At 40.5% G+C, this 22532-nt stretch overlaps 1 protein-coding gene across 2 annotated transcripts in view; it reads right to left on the bottom strand.

The window, feature by feature from the left end:
- Positions 1-22532, bottom strand: part of Rab27b (RAB27B, member RAS oncogene family) — a 147308-nt gene that overhangs the window by 53386 nt on the left and 71390 nt on the right. The window contains exon 1 of one of the 2 annotated variants that reach the window (XM_057788609.1): positions 8593-8749. The exons of the other annotated variant lie outside the window; for it this stretch is intronic. The gene's annotated coding sequence lies outside the window, so the exon portion shown is untranslated. Of the gene's footprint in view, positions 1-8592; positions 8750-22532 lie in introns of those variants that run through there. 2 annotated transcript variants of the gene reach the window in all.

Raw genomic sequence — 22532 nt, 5'->3', positions numbered from 1 at the left:
ATGTATCGGATTTTCTTCTAAATTGGCCCCTTCCCTTATTGCTCCCTCCATGCTTCCTTGTGGCTGACTTGTTAAGATTTTATATGTAAGAATCAACTTCAGACTGCCTTAAATAACTAAGGAAAGAAATAGACACAAAACACATTTAATAAAAGGTTCAGTGTTTTCTTGAATCATGGAAAGTTGTATTATTGGAAATAGCATAGTGAAGAATGCATATTCCCTGTAGGAAAAAGAAACTTCATCCATTTGCCCCAATTTTTTGTAAATATTAGCATTTAAAAGAAATAAATGGATATACCATTGGCATCCTCTAAGTCATTAATAGAACTGTGAGCCGTTTGGCTATTGCAGGTTAGCTAGTCTATTGAGTATCTAGCTGTTTTATCTTAAGTATTCACAACTGACAAAGATTTTACAAATAAGCGCCTTAATACTTAAGGTAAAAGAGATGTCCAAAGTCACGGAGGCAAAACAGTAGGAATTAAGATAGGGAATTGAATTCAGAGCTATTTGAACTCAACATTTGAATAGTCTTGGAATTTTCATTTTAAATTAGTTCTTGTTCTTAAAGTGTGAAGTCTTTATCCTTAGTGGCCTGGATGTCTTCCAGATTGATTTTAAGAATCCACCTCAGTTCTCTAGCCCACTTAAGCCCTGCCTGAAGACTGCATTTCACTAAAGCAGCTCTAAGCCGACCCCTTCTGGGAACGACTTCCCTGGTCTCCCACACAGCTCTACTTAAGGGATAAAGAGGACTTAGAAAGGGTGAGGGCTGCAAAGACTCACAGCTTTGAGGTAGAGTCCATTAGAAACACCATTGGGAACCAGAGAGGACATTCGAGAGGAGTGAGGGTCACCTTCAGAGCAGCTGAAGTTGCCATACTGGAGTCGTTCGCAGAGAAACCCCACCAGATTCAGGGACATGGGAAATACGCAGCTCGGGGTTTCTCAAGTCTGCTGAGAGGACCACCTCTGCAGGCTGCTATGACTCTGCCCACTGAAAGGCCAAACATCCTGGACAACAAACCTTTCCCTGTACTCTTTAACTCTTTATAATCTTAACTGAATGAATTCTTACGAAGTCTGTCAATTCCCAACATTGATAATGACAGACCCCATCCAAATTACAGATAACAGCAAATGTTACTACTAAATTATACATCTTCGTTTTGTCCACTTGGTTCTCCTATTGCCCAAGTGAAAATCTGAAATAAGAAAATCTGGGAAGGTGGTACCCAAATTATTCTAGGAAAATCCTAGGACAAAAGTTAATCTGTAAGTGGCATTCTCATGTGATATCTTCTGAGTGGTCTTCATCAGCTACCATCAGATTCCAACTGAAGATTAAAAAGTAGATATTGCTTCTATGTCTCACTGTGTATCTCCTTGTTTCGTGATGTTCTCTCTCTCATAAATACTTACAGTGATTTTTGTGCTGTCTCTAATAAACCCTAACATCCCAACATTGATCAGCAACATTCGAAAGTATGCTATAAGTTACTATCCCTAGGAAGATTAAGATCAAATGTGGAGGGGAGAGGCCCAGCACTCAGGACTGGAGACCACAGTTTCCATATAGTGAGCTGTAGTGTCCATCTGTACTATAGTCAAGGCTTTTCAAAGTTAACAAAAGGATAGCATCACTCCTGCATTTATAGCCTTTAGAGGGAAACTTTAGAAAATCAGAAGTCTAAGTTGATCCAAGGAAGCACCCAAATCAAGACGTAGCCAGTTTAGATGTTAGAAGTGGTTTCCATTCTTTCTAAGCACTAACTAAGAGACACTCATTTTAGTGGGGCATGTTGTGGGATATGTGAGCAAACCGTGTAAAGATGTGTCTCTGTTTTATCTCAATAGCCTAAGGCACCTGGTTGGTTTAATAAAGAACTGAACAGCTAATAGCTGGGCAGAAAAGGAAAGATGGAACTTCCAGGTAGAGATAGGAACTCTGGATTAGAATCTGGTGTGGTAGAAGCAGACCAAGTCAGACGTACAGAATAGAGGAGAGGTAAAGAACCATGTTGCAAAACATAGATGAAAAGAAATAGGTTAATTTAAGTTATAAGAGTTAGTTGGGAACAAGCCTAAGTGAAAAGCCAAAATTACATAATTAATAATAAGTCTCCATGTCATTATTTTGTGGGGTGGCAATCCAAAGAAAGTCCAACCATAAAGACCTGCTATAGGGACATGGTGGCACTGTCCTATAATCCCAATACTCAGAGGCTAAATCAGAAGGATCAAGGGACCAAGAGTTCAAGGCCGTCCCTAGTAAGTGCAGATCAAGAGACTGTCAAGGACAGTGAAGGACCCAGTTTTTCATTCCCTCTTTGAAAAGAAAAAGTCTAATTTTATTCCATATTTTATGCATTTGGACATGGCCATACATATTTGTCTACAACATGTTTTATTGATGAAAACAATGTACTCCAAGTCATGACCAAGTATCGAATTATTATTATAATAAGCTTCCCAGGTCCTGATTACCTTGCTTAAATTAGAGTGAAGACATATGGTATTAACCAACACTTTTTTTTTCTGATGTGTCCCTCCAGTCAATTTTAATAATTTCAATTCTCTGAGCAAGTTGAAATATCAAACGATTGTGCTGGTCCAAGTCACCGTAACTGTAAATGAACTGTATATGTCAAAGAAGGAGACTAAAACAAAGACTTGTGGTTTTACCTACTGAAATGATTTCCCTTTATAGAGTTTCTCTGTCTCTATTCCTCACAATCTCTCCCATTCTTTTTACCTTGCCCTCTCTATACCTTAAATGGATAGACACAGACATGGAATTGGGGAAAGGAAAGGCAAAAGAGAAGGAAATAAATACATAGCAAGATGTGTAGACTCCCAAGATCCAGAACTATAGAGTAGAGTGTTTGAACAATCAGTAGCATCAACGGAAGAAAGTCAAAGTCTTAGATGGATTGTCATGTTTTTTACCTGCACGCACTGTCCAAGACTGGCAAAGTTTGCTTATAATGACAGAGTAAACTTAACTGTTGTAAATCACTAAGGTCTGAGCCTATATCTGCTTTCCAACAAAACAGCTTTACTTGCCTAAAATGGTTTTGCATATTTGAATATTAAACAATTGTATAAGGCAGTATCAACCTAATTTATTTTGATCAGTTTTATTTCTCACACCTAAAATTGTCATAATCACTTCTCAAGCTTTTATCTGGACTGTCTACCAATTATTCTACATGTTTTGTTCTCAGATATGAATGACCATGGCTTTGGATTACACCTGCAAGGGCATTCAATTGCCGTTAATGTAATTTCCCAGTGAGGGCCACATCTACAACACCCCTGACAAATAATTCTGTTGTGCTGCCCTTCTTGGTTTTATCTAGTCCCTCCAATGAATTCTCAAGGGCCATGCCCAAGTTTACCTGCGCTTACTGCCTCTTGTTTTCTTCTTTCTACCTCTTCTCTCATGTTCTTAAGTACATCATGCTCATTCCAGGCTAGAAATCCCATGGATGCTTTTGCTCTGCCTACTTGGTTCTGCTTCAGTTCTTTCCCTGACCAGCACTAGATATCCTTCAGGCTTCAACTGACTTTCTGTGTCTGCACAGAAATCTCCTCCACTCCCACAATTACTTTTTTCCCATTTAAAGAAATTCCTTATGCTCATGATGAATGTTAGCAGTTTTTCTTTTTTAGCCCAATGCTTCCATTGAATATTATTGTCTTTTGTACAGAAATAAGAATGCAAAACCAGCTCGGCAGTCATGGCACATGCCTTTAATCCCAGCACGCAGGAGGCAGAGGCAGGTGGATCTCTGAGAGTTCAAGGCCAGCCTGGTCTAGAAGAGCTAGTTCCAGGACAGGCTCCAAAGCTACAGAGAAAACCTGGAGAGAGAGAGAGAGAGAGAGAGAGAGAGAGAGAGAGAGAGAGAGAGAGAGAGAGAGAGAGAGAGAGAGAGAATATGCAAAACCTATGTTGGACACACTTTGGTATGCAGAATGGGAAGTTAGTGTGTGTAAAAGTGGAGATGGAAAAAGAGGTCAGGGATTGATTCAATGATATGAGACACTCATTCACTTTCATTCTGAAAAAATGTTTGAAGAACTGATAGCTCTTTAGCACTTACCCCATGCCTGCTCTCTCTCAAAATACATTGAAAGCCCTCACAAGACCTTTGTAAGTACATCTGTGTCCCACAAGCACATTTTAAAATTAATTTAACTAGAATCTGAATGTAGCTCCCAAGTTTTCCTGGTGCCCTCAAATTTCTATTTCTCTTAGGATTAGGTGAAGAGCCACTTTCCAACTTTTCTCTTAGTTTATGTGAACAAGCTATTTGGAGAAGTCCATCTCCTGCCAAAGTTTCCCACGTCTCTACACCATCATGCATGATCACGCGTTTCTCATCTCAGTCCTTATCTCAGTACATCTGGCACCCCTGGCCGTTCTGTAAGAGTTCCTGTCTCGTGTTCATGATGACAGGATCACCTGACAGCTGTCCTATCACTTGGTTAGTTTTCTGAAGCTTCCTGTTACAAGACCCCGCCATGTCAAGTCAAGCCACAGATCAGTTTTACGATCTAGATCTCAGTCTCACCCTAGCTTTCCCCAGTTAATGCCTTGAAAACCTTGGGTCTAGCTATGTGTTGGCTTATGACTTCTAGATGTTGTAGATCTACAGAAAGAAAAGCCCAAGTGGCTGTTTCCACCCCAAAGGGTGAAAACACTTCAGACCATTGGTAGCAGAGTCTTTACTTCCCTCTTAAACCATTTTCTTACCCTTCACTACCAGTCTTGAGAAACTGCATTATCATCTACCCAAGTTGTTCTTTATGTATTCTGATGACCATTTTCAGTCTTTCTTTCCACCCTTCCTAAAATTTACCTGTTTCATTAGTACATCCAATCAGCTCTGCTTTTAAGTACTTTCTGGATGGATCTGCTTTGATCTGCAGTTCCAATGTTCATCTACATTGCTGCCATGGCTGGTCAATTTGAGTAGCCTTACTGCTGTCCTTTCCTGTATTATGTCAAATTACAATCATTGTCTTCAAGGAAGCCAGAGAGATAGCTCTAAGAAAAATCACCTCATTAGCTATACAATACTTCCATAACAAAGACATAATAAGTTTTTGAAGAGATAAGCATGGGGAAATATCTCAATTTTATGAGTTCATAAATTATGAGTTCATAGTGTCCCCCTGCTCCTACAGGTGATGAATTTAAAGGCCTCTGAGAATACTTGCATACATAGAAGCATCAATCTTTATACCCGATTATATAATATTTGCACATAACCTGCACAAGCATTACATATTTTAAATCTATACCTTTTACCATCTCTGTAATAGTCATAATCAATGCAGTGTGAAGGATGTGTAAATATCTGTTACAGTAGATTGCTGAGGAAATCATGGTGTTAAAAGTCATGCACATTCTCCATACAGGGGCAATTTGACTTCAAATACTTTCATTCAAAGATGGTAGAACACATGGGTATACAATTCACTCAAAAAGACAGACAAGTGTAAGCATATATTATATAATAATATATATTATATAATTAAAATATATAATTATATATAAAATATATAATTAAAAAATATATATTATATATATATATCAAATAACTATGTCTCTGCTCAAGGCTCTCAAGATTACCATCTTTCTTTAATAATATTAAATCTTGTAGGATTATTAATTTGTTCGCTTCTCTCTCCCCACCCTATGATGGAATGTGTTCATGGCAGAGTCCTTCTGTCTTTTTAACATCTCTTACCCATGGTACTTAGAAGAATGCTTACAAAGTGCTAGGAAAGGATTTGTTGGAAAATGTCTCATAGGCTATTTAGTATAGCTTTTTCTCATTCCACCCAAAGTGAAAACCCAAAACCAACTATTTATTAGCATCTTCAAAGCCATATCTGACCTGGCGCTATTAGTGCCTCACCCAGGGAACTTGACTGGCAAATTCCAGCTCTCTGGGTGTTAAGTCTGGAATAATCTCCAGAGGTTCACTCCCTCACCTGCTCCAGATAGACACTGAAATAGCTTCTCAGTAGGACGCACCCTGGTACTTAGTCTGGCACTCCTGCCCCCACCCTCACACTCCCGAAACTTATGGAATATCTCTTTCCTGCCTTCTACTCTATTTCTCTTTAGCACCTGTGAGTCATGTGTCATAGAGGTAATCTGTTCATCTTGTTAGCTCTTTGTCCGCAGATAAGTAGTAAGATCTGCAGGGTTAGGGACATCTGCTTATTTTGTCCATGTCTGTCTATAGAGCCTATAACAGCCCTTGCTGCTATTTAGAAATAATTTTTGATTAAATGAACAAGCAACTGAATATATTATTTTCTCAAGGTATTGAACAAGTTGAAAACATTGAATTTATGAAGGAATTCTTTTAATTATTTATTAAACGGAAAACTATTACACACACTAGTCCTCCACTTATTTAAGGAGGGCTGAGGAGAGAAGCTCAACACTTTCAGGACATCATTAATGACCAAAAAGAAACTGAAATCAGCCAAGTACATAGTGCCAAGAGCAGATCCATCTAGTGATATTGCCACTTCCTGCATCAACAGAACTCCATCCACTCCATACCTTCTACATCTAGCCATGAAGAAGGCCAATCATCTTCCTTTAAGGGACATTTTTACAAGTAATTACTGCAAGCATCTGGTTGGCCCTGTCTCTTTTTATTGGAATTGTTCTCCTGTATCTCAGCATTACCAGCAATTGCTTCAGAGTTGAAGTATTGGTTAACCAGCCTCGATGAATCAACACAAGAAACCAGACTCATTATGAGACGAGCTTTATGTGAATGGTCAGTGTGCCGTCAATGCTCTACTAGGCCAGAGTTCCTCAACCTGTGGATCCCAAACCCTTTGGGGATTGAATGGCCCTTTCACAGGGTCATCTAAGACCATTGGAAAACACAGATGTTTACATTACAATTCACAACAGTAGCCGATTTACAGTTACAAAGTAGCAATGAAAATAATTTTATGATTATCGGGCTCACCACAACATAAGGAACTCTATTTAAGGGTCACAGCATTTGAAAGGTTGAGAACTACTGATCTAGGCTGAAAGTCAAATACCAGCTTTCTACAATAGAGGAAATCAGCAGATGCCAGCACTGATGGACCTGGAACCTTGACATCCCTGTTTCTAGAGGAAGCAGAAACTTGACGACAGAAGTACAATGTGGTACACCATGAGTTAAGAGGATAACTTTCCTGGGGTTACCTCCCTTATCAGGTCAAACATGTCTGTTCTAGAAATGACCTATGGGGAGGGAGAGCCGTGGTTTGCTTGCATTTGACAGATTCTTTTTATTGCCACTTGGCAAAGATGGGAACAGGCTTATCCAGTTTCATCGGAAATGTTTTGCTTTTCATTCAGCAGCAATGATAGTAAGAGAGCCAGGGAGTTGGTAAGCAGTCCTTAATCAGAGACATCTCCTTAACGTTAGAGTCTCTGGCAAGTGTGTGCCTTGTGATGATCCTCAGAAGTTCCTGCTGGTAAGTATAGTGGTCTCCTGTGGGTAAGGAATTACCTTTGGAAACTATGAAAAATTGCCCTGCGAGTGGGCAGGGTGGAATCAAAAAAAGCGCTTCTTTTGTTTGATTACTTCAAACTGAGCTTTACAGTAGCCTGAAAAGCCAGGGGACTTATCCACCTGTAATAATATAATACCAATGTCCATCTTGTCTACTTTATAAAAGTTACAGCCATTAACAAGTACATTGTACACATACGGAAGTATGACTATAGCTAAATACTGAGAACTGTGAGGATTCTCTTAAGCAGACTGACATCAAAATCCATGTCTTTGTTAATAACCCTGAAACTACATGCATTTAGACCGGAGTTCCACAGCCTTAGTTTTGATCATGTTGCAGAAAGCTGGTAAGCATGTTACAGGTGTGCAGGCTTTAACCAAATACAGCTTCTACCGAGGAAGGCCATCCCTGCTTACACATCACCCTAGTCGATGGTTTTCGGAGACTTAGGACGATAATGTTGCAGCGGGGAAAATCTTGGAAGTGGGACCACTGGCAATAATACTCCCTCCCTCCACACATACACTCTCTAGATGCAAAACTTTGATCAGAATTTGAAAGTAATGGGGCCAAGATTGGAACACAGAAAGCTTACTTCACTTTCTGTGGCTGATTCATCTCAAGGAAGTGCTGAGACAAGTCCTGTGTCTTGCCTGGCAAGCCTCCCTGGGTCCTTTCTCTCTGCATACCAACCACTCTTCTTGCTGATAATAGTTTTTACTTTTATTTATTCATTTATTTTGATATACAAATGACATGTCTCTGTCTAGTGTTCTTGTTTGGGTTTGGCTTTTGTTCCAAGCAGCTATAGAATAGGCACACACCAAAGCAAAAGGGTAGATCGAGTTTGTGGGGGCCATCTGAGCAGGAGCGGCCGGTCCCCAGGTCTGGCTCGCTAGGCTTTCTGCAGGGAACAGATGGAAGGCTGCAGGCGCGGGGCCTGCGTCCTCCGGGGTCCCCTTTCCCTGAAACGCTGCGGGCACCCAGAGTGGGTGGGACCGAATTCCAGCGGCCAGCCGGCCTTCCCCAACTCACCAGCGGGAGGAACAGCCACAGCGAGGGCGCTGGTGTCAGGTTTCAGGGCCGCTCCGATCTTCCCGAGCTCCGGGACCCACCAGCAGCCACCGCGCACCCGGAGCCTCACAGAGCCACTGTCATGGGCACGGCTGCCTGCGTCTGCAACCTGTGGCTCCTGGTCGGTGCAACGCCAGGCGGTCCCCAACCTCTGCCAGTCCGGACTGCGAGTGGCAGGGCTGGTAGCAACACCCGGGAGTCCGCCTAGGCGGCTGGGATCAGGAAGGTTTGTGCGAGAAGAAGGCGTGTCTCTGAGTCCTAACGCGGATGTGCCTGGCTCACCTCGGGCCAGTCTGGCTAGTGACTCAACCGCTGCAATAAGAAACACATTTGGCTGCTGGTGGAGTCTCCTGTTCACCCCCTCCCCCCCCCCGCTCGTTTTCATTGACTTATTTTTCTGGCTTTGCGCTGACACCTCTTTCAAAGAGCCTGGAGCGGTGTGGGGAGACCAGCTTTCATAAGCAGCTTGCCTCCACGGTGTGTGTGTGTGTGTGTGTGTGTGTGTGTGTGTGTGTGTGTGTGTGTGTGTGTGTGTGTTGCCTCCCAGAGCAAGGGCTACCGCGTAGATGGCAGAGAAAACATCCCGTTAGACTGGAAATTGGAAGGAAACTGCATTTCTAAAGTTAGGACACAGCCTTAAGAATTTACAATCCACACCACTGGAATCCTTCCTTCCTAAAGCCATTTGAGAACTAATGGGTTACTGCCAAACCAAATAATAAATACAGCCACTAAACTAGTATTTATTAAATTCACAGTATGTGGCAAGTCCTATACTAAATAAACACTTTGGTTTTCCCCATTAAGTGAAGGCCCTGTGTAGCCCTTGGGTATTACATTTTGGACATACTCTGGCATCCCTATGTTTTCGGACTCATGGTTAAGGTATACAAGACTGAATACGAACGATAGCATTTGACATATTCCTTTGCCAAGAAAATAGTTTCAAACCTGTTGCTTACGCTCACGTTAGAGTTAGGGAGACGGTGACTTAAGCTTTAATTCTTTAACTCATCCCTGACCCTGTGCTTCAGGGTTTAAAGGTCTGCTGCTGGGGAGTATTTCTTGCAGAAGGCCCAAACCACAGACCAAGCACAAAGATGCACCTTCCTTGAAGATAAAAATATTAGCGCTAGTCGGGGCTGCAAAGTGAGTTTCTAGTCAGACCAAGCTTCCTGTAGTGAGGTCATCCCAAAAGGAGAGAAAAATGGAGGATGGAGCGGGGCGAGGGATGGAATTTGTATAGTTAATGCGAGTCAGTAGTCTAGAACAATGTCTGAACACATTTTTTTTTATTTATAGAATCATTGCCTGCATATACTATTTTAGTAGCCTTTAATCTACCCTATCCTTCCCAAGTATTAATTTGAAAAACTTTAAAAAATATTCATTGATTTTATTCTCTGTATATGAGTGTTTTGCCCTTTGTCTGCATGTATGCATGTACACCAGGTGCATTCCTGGTTCTCTGAAGGGTCAGAAGAGGACATCAGCTGCCCCTGGAACTAGAGCCATGGATGGTTGTGATGCACCATGTGGGTGCTGGGGACCAAAGCCTGCCCAGGTCCTCAGAAAGAGTGACAGGTGCTCCTAAAAACTGAGCCGTCTTCTCAACCTCCAATATCCTTTGACTCATAAAAATTGTTTTGACTCTTCTAACAGGAAGAAAAAAAATGTGTGAAGGTAATAATTTTAAAGGCTCTTTTGTGCCTGGGGCTTATGTGACACAAATTAAACAGATAGAATTTTTGTCTCATTCAACAAAACATCACTGATGTATATGCAGATACCGTTGTAGTTGGGAAACTTCTAGCTAAAATGGCAAGTTCATCACCCATGTCTTACCCTCCTCAAACTCCCTGAACACAAAAATAGATCAATTATGAACTTCTAACAATGCCTTTAAACCATAAAAAATAAAATAAGATAGAAAAGACACAATTGCAATGGATTCTTGTAAAGACGGTCAACCACTTGGAGACAGGTATAGACTTAGACAAGCAGTTTATACGGTGCCTGTCTGTGGGCAGAGTTAAAGACATGGTTATCAGCTCTTCTCCCTGCAAAAGCCAGAAGGCGGAGACTTTATACAGCAGAAATACCTGCACAGGCTGGCGACTAGTGGTGGAGCGTAGGGCTTGGTTAGAGACACGTACACAGACTACTTGGACCTGAAGCTCCCTCCCCACTGCCATGTAATCGACTGACTTCCTTCTTCTGCTTCTTCCAGCCTCCAGTCTTCCAGAGAATGCAAATAAGAGTCATGGGTGGCTCACCATGAGCTGAACACAGGCCCTTTGACTGGGCTTCTAGTGAGGGTGAACAACAAAGAAGTCAGGCCCCAGCGAAGTAGAGCAACAAAGAAAACAATCTTCAGTGAAGCAGAGCAACAGCTACATAAAATGTTGGAGGAAAAAAAGTGACCAAAACCAATTCTAGAGAGTTCTAGAAGATGAGTTCTTCCTGTGCAGAAAGGGATGGAAAGGTGACAGAAAGGAAATAATGCTCTAAGAATTCCACAAATAAAGACTATGAGCTTATGAGATCAAAAGTCCCTTTGCACTCACTCATTAGCAAATCCACATCACTCTGAGTTAATAGTAACCCACAAATACTTAACATGTCTTCCAGAGCCACAGGTCAAATCATTTACACAGGAAAAAAAAAACTGTATTGAATTTCCCAAGAATAATAGCAAACATAGATGTTTCCTTGAATGCCCTTACATCTTAAAAACCAGTTTATTTTGAATCTAGAATTGCATGCCCAGATGAATTGCTAGCCATGTAAATGATGGCATTTTCATGCTTTCAAACACTTAAAATTACTCATTCTTCCATGGACCATCTGAAAAACAGCTTCCTCAAAAGAAGTCGATAAATCAAGAAGAGGTGAGTGAAACCCAGAAAAGTCTAGTCCAACATGAGAGAGAAATTACAGTTGCTCAGAAGAGCTCTCATGAAGCAGGCCAGGGGAGGAGGAAGGCTCAAAGTAGCTCTATCTCCAATCAAAAGAAAGAAGACGGTAGGGTTGGTACCTGCACACTGAGAAATTAGTCACTGTGCTCGCCAGATCTTTTCTGTTCTCGGGAGCATCCCTCTAGAATTCTTTCTGAGCTCCCTGCACACTGTGGAACATTCAATCTAGGTCTTGTCAAGGCTACCTGGAAGGTGTTATCAACATCACTGGTAGGCTGCATCCACAGCAGGGCTCTTGGGAGCCTCCCTTCCCTCCCACACCTATTCTTTTTTTCTTGATAGCATTCAGATGCAATTAAAGAAGGAAGGGCTCTGAAACCCTACAAGGCAGTAAAGTTTCTTCCTTTCTTTTTGAGACAGAGTTTCTCTGTCCTGGATCTCTCTCTGTAGACCAGGCTGGTCTTGAACTCAGAGGTCTTCCTGCCTCTGCCTCCCAAGTGCTAAGATTAAAGGCCTTCAGCACCACTGCCCGGCAACAATAAAGTTTCTAAAGAAAGAAAGTTATGACCCTGAAAGCTTGTAGCCAAAGAAATCTTCTGAACTATGACATGAGCAAGAAGTAAACTTGTATAATGACACTGAGAATTTGAGGTTGTTTCAGCAATTAGACTTCTCTGATTGCCACAATTTAAGAGAACGTTTGAAGGCAGTTTTGAATAATTTAGTTTGTGTACTAAGTACTACATAACATTTAAAAGTACCTAACAAACTCCAGGAAAAACAAAGTGTTGTATCTGAAAGAAAATACATGATAGAATACTACTTCATTCTGGTGTGAATATAATAACCAAACTGCAAAAAAACCGCTTATGGGAAGTGCGGAGAGGGAGAGACTGGGAACGTGTCTGTGTAAGAAAGCTAATCACATCCTCAATTATGATCACACAAGGTTCGTGAGTATTGTGTAAGATTGCTAAATGATAATTACTAGGCTAACAAATCATTTAGAAATATGAAAGGACAACCAGAAAACATGAAATGAAATTTACTGGAGAGGGGAGTTGAGCTTAGGACTTAAGGGAAGATCTGTGGCTATTTTAACACCATTTTGCTCTTTTTCTATTTCATTATTTTCAAAGATCTCTCTCTGTCTCTCTGTCTCTGTCTATCTCTGTCTCTGTCTCTCTGTCTCTCTCTTTCTGTCTCTCTCTCTCTCTGTGTGTGTACATGTATACACACGTACCACAGAAGGCAGAAGAGGGCATCAGAGATCCCTGGAGCTTGAATTGTAGGTTGTGATGAACCACCCTAAGTGGGAATCAAATACCTGGAATAAAACCCTGGTTGTCTGGAAGAGCAGAAGTGCTGTTAACTGCTGAGCCTGCTCTCCAGCCCCCTAAAAGACTTTCTTTACTTGATTCATTTTTAATGAATTTATTCTTTGTCAGCATCATATTTATATATGTAATATTTTCTTGCCCTGCTCTTTCCCCTACCCCCATATACTCTCTTTCTGCTCTCCCTCCCATCCACATCATGATCTCATTTTTATGTCTTCTTGTCTTATATTACCTTAATAAAAAGACAGCTTGGAATCCTGGTCCTCATACCTCCACCTCCCTAGTGATGGGATCGTGCACGTATGAGTATGATACAATGCTTAGGTCAAGAATAGGTAGATAATAGATGAGAGAGAGAGAGAGAGAGAGAGAGAGAGAGAGAGAGAGAGAGAGAGAGAGAGAGAGAACAGAGAGAGGATAGATAGATTAGATAGATAGATAGATAGATAGATAGATAGATAGATAGATAGATAGATAGATAGATAGATGATAGACTTAAACAAGAAACTGTGTTTCATATCTTCTCTCTTGTCTTTTGTGATATGAGCTACATATTTTATGGTCACAATATTGACTTTGAGTCTTCAGCATCCTCTTCACCATTTCTCCCCCTTAGACTCACTGTTGAACTTCAATCCTCTAACAAATGCCAATGGAGGGAGCCGTTCTTGTGCAGGCAGAAGGGTGTGCCTCCACCTTCTGCTGATTGCTAGTTCACGTGGTGTCTTCCTAATCACAAGTAAAAATCAGCTCCTCCCTAGTTGAAGGAAACACCAGAGCATGACTAACCAGTCACAGGACCGGACTCCCAGGCCGTGCTGGTTGTCCTGCCTACTGTCAAGGATGTAACGTTAGGGCATGTGCATGGTGAGAACTTGAGACAGTAAGTTGCTCCAACTGTGAAGCACAAGGAACTCTTTTAGACATGTTTTCCACACTGGACAGGCAGTCACAATTGTATCTGGACTATCCATGGGCTCCAACCTTCCAGTAACTTCTAATCTCATTTTGCCTCACATTCTTGGAATGTGAAATGAGGAAACCTAATTTGGAGCTTATTGTAATGTATGTTGAATTTGTTTTTCCTATGTTACTGGGAAATACTGCGGAGAAGGCTCAATTTCATATATAATTTTTGCATGTAATTTTAATAAAAACTCTGATTTCTGAGAAGTCACAGTGTAAGGGGGCTCTGATATGGGCTCTAATGTCTATTCATGAACACAATTACAATAAGACATTGTTTGGCCATTTCAATAACCTTGCCAATAAACTATTAAGTAAAAGAAAGCTGCATTTTAGAGAACTAAGTATATAGGAAAATATTACTTTTTATGTCACTGTGCTGGCTAGTTTTATGTCAGCTTGGCACAAGTAAAATTCATCTGAGAGGAGGGAGCCTCAATTAAAAAACAATGCCTCCATAAGATCAGGCTATAGGCAAACCTGTAGGGTGTTTTCTTAATCAGTGATTGATGTTGAATGGTGCAGTGCATTGTGGGTGGTGCGATCCCTGAGCTAGTGATCCTGGTTTCTATAAGAAAGCAAGCTGTGTAAGCCATGATGAGCAAGCCAGTAAGCAGCACCTTTCCATGGCCTCTCTTACCGTCTCCTGCTTCCAGATTCCAGCCCTATTTGAGTTCCTGTCCTGATTTCATTCAGTGATGGACGATGATGTGGATGTGGAAGCTAAATGAACCCTTTCTTCACCAGCTTGCTTTTGCTTATGGTGTTTCATCACAGGCATAGTTATCCTAACGAAGGCAGTCACTATGACAACATTCTGCATTCAAATTAAATAATCCCTGTATCAGCCTGTGTATGACGTGTTTAACAGTCATATGTTTAAAAGGTTACCTAGTCTGTGCTGTGTTTTAGAAAAATCTGATTGTTTTTAGCTGAGACATTAAGAGGCTAGAAATACAGCTTTGGGAAAGAGGAGGCAAAACATTACAAATCAGACTCAGGAAAGCGATTTACCATAAAACGACTGTAGCAAAAAAAAAAAAAAAAAGATAAAGAAAAATAATTCTTTCAATGTGTGCATTTTCTCAGTGAAAATCAGAAAAGGAGCCCTGAAACTCTCCCAGTATTGCTTATGATGTAACAATACAGTTAAATTAAGATTAGCAGCTCCCTCTCCTACAGTTTGACATGAGAGAAGTAACCACAAAAAGCTTTGTCTCTTTCTGAATGCACAGTTTTGTACCCTCTCATGATTGGCTAAAGTGGGTTCATAACAATTGGAAACAGAGTTCATACTTACAGCCTTTGTGTCCTCACCTGTCGTCACCGTTTGGAATCAATTTTCTCCACCTAACTGCGACATTTTATACAGCCAGGCATGGCAGCATGCTCATGATGTAAAAATGCATGTCAATTTTTTTTTTTACTTTTCCTTGAGACTACCATTGTCAAGATGAAATTTTCTTTAAAACTCCTCTGCTTTAGAGCAAAAATATGAAATATTTGCTGTTTATTCTTTTTTTAATAACCGTCAATAAGCTTTTAATATTTAAAATATAACTTTATCTAAGCTAATCCTTCACACATTTTGATACAAACATATATTCACTGAAATTAAAGTGCTACGATAAAAGCTTTTGGATTATTGGAAATTGTTAATTTGCAAGGATTAGATAGTCAAGTAAATGTTCTTATTTGTTCGATATGAGAATCTGTGATCGTCAACTGGTTTATTGATTGCAGTTAGTTCAGTTGTGTGTAAGATGGTAAAAAGTGGTAAGTGTCTGCATTGTCTCTCTGTGTATGGTGCAGCGTTGAGCATGGACACAGCTCCTCTGTGCTTCCAGAGAGAATGGTGCAGGGACTGTTCCAGCTGTGTCCACAAGAGCAGCGGAGGCCATTGGGAGTCCAAGAGCAGCGGAGGCCATCGGGAGTCCAGAAAGGCTCTTTGGACCCCCAGGACCAAGTTGGGAGTAAGTAGCCTGCCTTCAATTCATAGAGGCTAGGGGTTAACTGAGCCTACCTCTTCCTCCCAGATGCTGGGATTAAAGGTGTGCACCACTACTCTTGGTGAGTTTTGTTTTAGTAACTATTATTGCCTTTAATGTTCTTTGTAAGATTCTTCATCTGAAATGTCCTGTTTTGTGGTATACTGGACATGAGCAAGCTGCGACTTTTTGTATTTTTCATATAAATCTTCTTGTTTTCGTTGGCTTTGAGTTCATTTATAAGCATTGTCGTGAAATTCTTCAGTGACTATTTAAAGTTTGTTCAGCACAACTGATATCTGAGAATTTACATTAATATTGGACTCAGGACAGACATGGTACAGAATTCCCACATGAAAATAGTGTGATTAATACCACTAAAGCTTGGCCCTTTAAATCTCAACCATAGTATATTAGTAGTAAATGTTGAAGTTCTTGGTCCAAAAGGTTTGGCTTGTGATGACCTTGGAGTTTGGCATCTACTTTTACTTTAATTTTTTTTTCTTTTTGTCATTTATTCTCTGAGTTGTTACAGAAAAAAATATTATTTTTAATTGTAAAATAATAGAAATATCGAACTGGATAATTCTATCGAATAATAGTAAAGTGGTCTCTATATAGAAGAGAAAAAACAAATAGCCAGGCGGCAGGGAGCAGTGGTCATTCTTAGCAGTCATCAGCAAGTGAAAACTAAAAGAACAACTGTGCGCTCGTCAGGGTGGCTCTCACTGGGGTCCGATGAGACCGAGTGTCACAGAGGACACAGAGCAACGAAATAGTTGTTTCCTACGCATGAAACAACTTGACTGTTTCACACCCTGTCTTAAGTGCACAGTCGTCATCTCTAGCATCTTATCCTCACGCCCATTAAGAATACACTTAAGAGTAATGTATATTCATAAAACAGAATGCTACTCAGAACAAGAATGAACTCTGGCGGCAACAACACTAGTGAATTACATCGACATAATTCTGAGTAACTCAATTCAAGCACAATAAATATATTCTGTAGGATTTCATACATAAAAGTGCCAAAGTTGCACATATCCAATCCACCACATTATAAGTTAAGACAGTGGCTATCCTGTGAGGATGTAGGCTGTGACTGATGTGTGTAACAGAAGTTTCTACTAATGTTTTGTGTCCTCATTCATATGCTAGCTATGTGGTGTATGTGTGTGTGTGTGTGTGTGTTGTATACTTTTTTGTGTGCCATTCATCCAGCATTATGGTTTGTGCACACTTGTGCATTTTTTGTCTTTTTAATGAAAATCATCTTCAAATACAAGATAACAACAAAATAAGATTCAAATGAGACGGAGGTGAAAAAGGGATGAAGAGCAAGACGAAGTGGGAGTCAGGCCAGCAGAAAGCCTGCGCTCACAGTCCCACTGCACACACAAAAAGATGATTCATTCACTGTGTCTGTGGGAAAGCAAGAAGATCTGTTGCTCAAGAGAAGTCTTTTTTTATTAATATTCATTTATTATTTTATTAATTTTTTAAACTTTTTTTTATTGAAAAAAAAATTTTCTGCTTCCTCCCCACCTCCCATTTCCCTCCCCCTCCTCCCGCCCCTCTCCCCTCCCCCCACTCTCCTAGACCTGGATGGAGGGGGGAGGACCTTGGACTTTCCACAGGACAGGGAACCCTGACTGCTCTTGGGACTGGAGAGGGAAGAGAAATCTTAATCCATTCCCAGGATTATGACTGATGGGGAATTTCTCGCATGCCTGGAATGAGGTTTTGTGCTAGTCCTGAGCTGTGACTGGAGGAGCATCCTTATAGTAAATACTCGCAGGAAGTGGCTGGGGCTGTTGCTGCTCAAACCGCCATCCACTCAGAAAGATCACATTAATAAACTATGGAGAAAAGGAAGTAGTTCAGTGGGAAGTAAACATTTGGCAAACTGCTGCTCGTGAGCTTTACTTAATCAAGGATTTCATGTCAGAGTCAGGAACTCCTGTGATTATGTTCTGAGGCAAGAGGACTTGAAGATACATCACCCCAAGATTACTTGGGGAGTGGTCAGAATGTGTCGTTTGTTACAGGAAGCCATTGGTGGGTAGGAGCCAGTGGAGGTAAGATGATGGCTTATGGGGTTGAGAAATCTGATGCCTGTCTCTGTCTTTATGGAACTCTCTATTTCTGCTCAAGTTTAAGCCACTCTGTTATTCCCCACCAAGAAGTTTAGATTGTCTCCTCCTCCAAGTGATGCTGTTCCTAAATTTCTGCTTGCATGGAGTGGAATCCCCAGGGAAAACAGAAATAGGTATAATCCATACATATTTAACTGAGTATCATCAGCCCTGGGGGCAAAATTTCTTCTCTAGTGAGGTGCCGTGATCTTATCTCGCTTCCATAGAAAACATAAACAATACCTGGCATATACAAAGAGCTAGAGAGTAAAACTGTCATCGGAGAATGTCATTTGGAAAACAATATCTGCAAAAGCTTTCTGTGTGGTGAGGGAGATGATATGGCGCGGTGATAACGAGCAAGTCCTGCTCTCCCACCTGTGAGCCACCACAGTCACCTGTACCTCCAGCTTCAAGGGATCTCAGACTTTTCTCTGACCTTTGATGGCAGACACACACACTTGGCATAGGTTCATACACACACAAATAATAATTAAAATAAGTCTTTACTCAGGAAAATATGCACAGACATTTAAACATTCAAACTTTGTAAATTTGACTATTGTCCAATACAAACTATTTGAAGAGTATAGTTTAAAAGTGGTTATTCCAGTTAAATGTTACATTGAGTATTAAAAAAATGGACTTGCTGTTCAAAACTAATATTATCTCAATTATTGTCAAGGCCACTCCTATGTTGGGAAATTATATTTCATTATGTATTTAATAAGTCTTGCATTTTTCACATTTAGTGAGGGAATGTATATAACCACCAAATTAAGTGTATATGGTCAGTTGTTTAAAAATACTTGCCCCCCGACATTTGTGCGTGTGTTTTTTGTTTGTTTGTTTGTTTGTTTGAGACAGGATCTCTCTACATAGAACTGGCTGTCCTGAAACTCACTACGCAGACCAGGCTGGTCTTGAATTCACAAAGTTCCACCTGCCTCTGCTTATGAGGGCCAGAACTAAAGACATGTGCCACTAAACACAACGTGCATGTGTTCTTATGTGTGTGTGCATATGTGTGCCTGTGCATGCGTGTGTTTGTGCATGTGTATGCACAAGTTTGTGTGTCCCCAGATATTTTACTTCAGGGCTGGTTCTCCAGCTCAGGTACTCATGCTTGTACTGCAAACACTCTACCAACTGAACCGTCTCTTCTGCCCATAATTACTTTTTAGAAAAGAAAAGAAAAAGAAAAATGAGTAGAGGAATCTACCCTAGGCTAGAGTTAGTGGAACATAATATAGATATAATATCACTGTTGGGTTTTAGTGATTTTAGAATAATGCTTTCATGTTCTAAGTAGTAAAAGAATGCAACATGCATACACACACATACATACACACACCAAAAGAAGTAACCCCCTCAGAAATCCCCACTTCTTGGCTTATCTTTTTGTCCGCTGAACTAAGTAAATTTAAAAATTATAATAATTATAATCTTAATGTTCAAGCGTGCACTAAGTGATAAAGAAGAATTTTAAAGAACACTTTTAAATCTAAAGCTGGACTCATTCTTGCTACCGCCAAAGAGTTGAGTGTGGCTCTAACAAAATAGTTGCTACAGAATCCATCAGCCTAAAACATTTACCATCTGATCCTCTGCAGACTATTGATTATCCTAATAATAGAGGATTTTGTTCAACAAGTAATGTTTCACTCATTTGATACAGCGCACACGCACTGAAATAGGATTATAAAAGAATTTTTAGATGAAAATATACTTGTAATGCCTATAAAGCAGGTGGCTAGGGCAGCATGCACAGTCGGAGCCATTTTCTGTCAAACAGATGCTCTACACACAGCACTAGACTGGATGTTCACAGTTGAGGAACTCGGCTGTCAGAAAGTCACAGGTCTAATTCCATGTCTGACCCTACCATGTTCCATTGTTCAGAAACATGACTGACTCTGTCTCCTTGCTTTATGTTCTTATCTTTTTTGACAGATTTTTTTTTTCTATCGAAACACGGACTTAAGGTGAATGGATGCAGCAATGCTCACCTCTGATGGATATTTCATTGTTAGATGAGGCCCTTGAAGGTTTTGTTTTCTAAATCATACTCAGTACTTAGCAAGGCATGCTACATTTTTGTCTTTTTATTGCTGCCTCCATTAGTTAACAACAGGCAGGTCAAAAGTCCCATCTCATTCTTTAGTCCTTAATGAACAGATAGATTACCGAGAGAAGTGAAGCGACCTTCCTCAGGATAAGGTGTTATCCATGCTCAGTGACACACAGGGGCTGAGAAACCCCAAGAAAGAAACACAACCCAGAGCAATGTGAGAACAAGCTGGCAGTGGCTTTCCGGCTGCAGCTTCCGGTCTCAGTGAACCTGGGGACTCTCCTGCAAGCAGCCTGCTCCTGGCCTCTCAGTGCTGGGATTACAGATACATGCCTCCATGCTTGGGTTTTTCATAAGGATATTGGGGAATTTATTCCAGTATTAATTACTAATATTAACTTCCAGATCATGTATTATTTATCAGACACTAAGTATATCTACAGAGGGTTAAAGTGGCCTTAATAAATAAATTTTTCTGGTGATGTTTTTATTTCTTATGGTTTAAGAGTAAAATGGAGAAGTAAAGAAAACAAGATACATCAGTATACACATTCTCTCTCTCTCTCTTTCTCTCTCTCTCTCTCTCTCTCTCTTTCTCTCCCTCCCTCCCTCCCTCCCTCCCTCCTTTCTCTCTCCCCCCTTTCTCTCCCTTCCAAGGAATAGCACACGTGAGAAGTGTTGACAATTACATGAGCAGAAAGAGTTCCAACAAAAGACCACATTGAGAAATACTACTTCCACTATTGCAGTTAAAATTTACAGTGGGCAATAATGCACTAATCTCTCAACATCCTCATCCCAATTTAGCCTATCCTATCCATAGTCTTTGACTATAAAAATTCTTTACATATTAAGCATTTATTTCAGGTAGCATTTGTTTCACATCAACTATATAAAATAACAAGAAATACACACATACCAGCAATACAAAGATTATTTAATAGCACAATTCATATAAACGTTGTGATTCCTGATCTCAAGAAGTTTATTCCTATTCTTCATTTCTTAATTATTTGTTCAACAAACTTTGTGATGTCCTTGGTGTGGCTTTCAGAAATATGTTAGGTCAGATTATTTCCCACCCTTTCCCCTTTTACATCAAAGATTTAAAAGTAACACATGTAAGTTTACATGTCTCAAATACACATTAGTAGGTAGTGTCTTCAAATATTTAAGAAACACAGCATTGACAGGCGGTGGTGGCACACACCTTTAATCCCAGCACTCAGGAGGCAGAGGCAGGCGGATCTCTGTGAGTTCGAGACCAGCCTGGTCTACAAGAGCTAGTTCCAGGACAGGCCCCAAAAACTACAGAGAAACCCTGTCTCGAAAAACCAAAAAAAAAAAAAAAAGAAAGAAACACAGCATTCCCTGGGATTCATTTTAGTCCGATGTACCAGGAGCATAATAAATATCAAGCCCACAGTAGAAACTGAAAATTAATTTTACTAACATTGAGGAGGAGATGCACAAGGGATTGGAGACCATCAAGACACACCTACATGGATGACAGGCATGTTCACTGTTCTGACTCTGAGGATGGCTGCAGTAGTACATGCTCACACCAAAGCCTATCACATTATACACTTTAATAACATGTGACCTACTGCACATCATTTTCATTTTAATACAACTGTCAGTGGAGGAATGCAGGCACTTACTAGCCCTTTGAAGACATCATCATCTTTTAATGCAACTCCTCTTTACCCAGAATGCTCTCTGGGAGCTGCAACGTGGGCACTTGGTCTCTATGTACTTTCCAGTGTTACTCCCATCATGCCAAATTTTCAGTGAGGTTTTCAGATCAATTGTTCTCTAATCTTCACTTCATTTCAATGCCGAGGAGCTTGACAGTCAGTCAGATGAATAAAATTATGATTGCTTAACCAGAACAACTGAAAATACTAGAATACATACAAGGATGGGTATGTTCCTCAAATATCAATTAATTAAAGACAGCTCAGTTTCCAAAAAAATTAATCTAGACATATTATATAGCTCATAAAAATTTGCTTAATTTTTAAATGATGAAGTGAATAATTAATTTATAATCACTTGCATATACTTAACAAAAGTAGCTCCAGCAGGCTTGCTCCCAAATGCTTGCCTTTGACTAATGCATCAGCTAAGTTTTCCTGAAATACTACTCTATAAAAGTCACCCCAAAACTCCAAGGCTTAACATAGGATCTACTCTCTTGCTCAGCAGTCTGTGGTTAACTGTTCCTTGCTGGCTTAAGGCTTTGCTCTGTGCTCCAGGTTCAAGTTGAGTTAAAGTCTGTTCCATGTTGTCTTTCATCCTCCTGGGGCCAGACACTCTCTGATGCTCATGATCTGGTCCCCAGCTCTTCCTACTGGGACATAAGCTGCAGGGTCTTTAATGGTGGATGTGAGAAGCAACAGATAAACTGACTAAGCAGACAATGGCTCTTGAGGCTAATGCTTGGTAGTGTATGGGAATTTGTCCAACTATAGCATTGG

This window comes from Chionomys nivalis, chromosome 14, assembly GCF_950005125.1.
Source record: "Chionomys nivalis chromosome 14, mChiNiv1.1, whole genome shotgun sequence".
Classification (NCBI taxonomy): domain Eukaryota; kingdom Metazoa; phylum Chordata; class Mammalia; order Rodentia; family Cricetidae; genus Chionomys; species Chionomys nivalis.
Note: the sequence above shows the minus strand (reverse complement) of the source record. Positions and strands in the feature narration are given on the sequence as shown.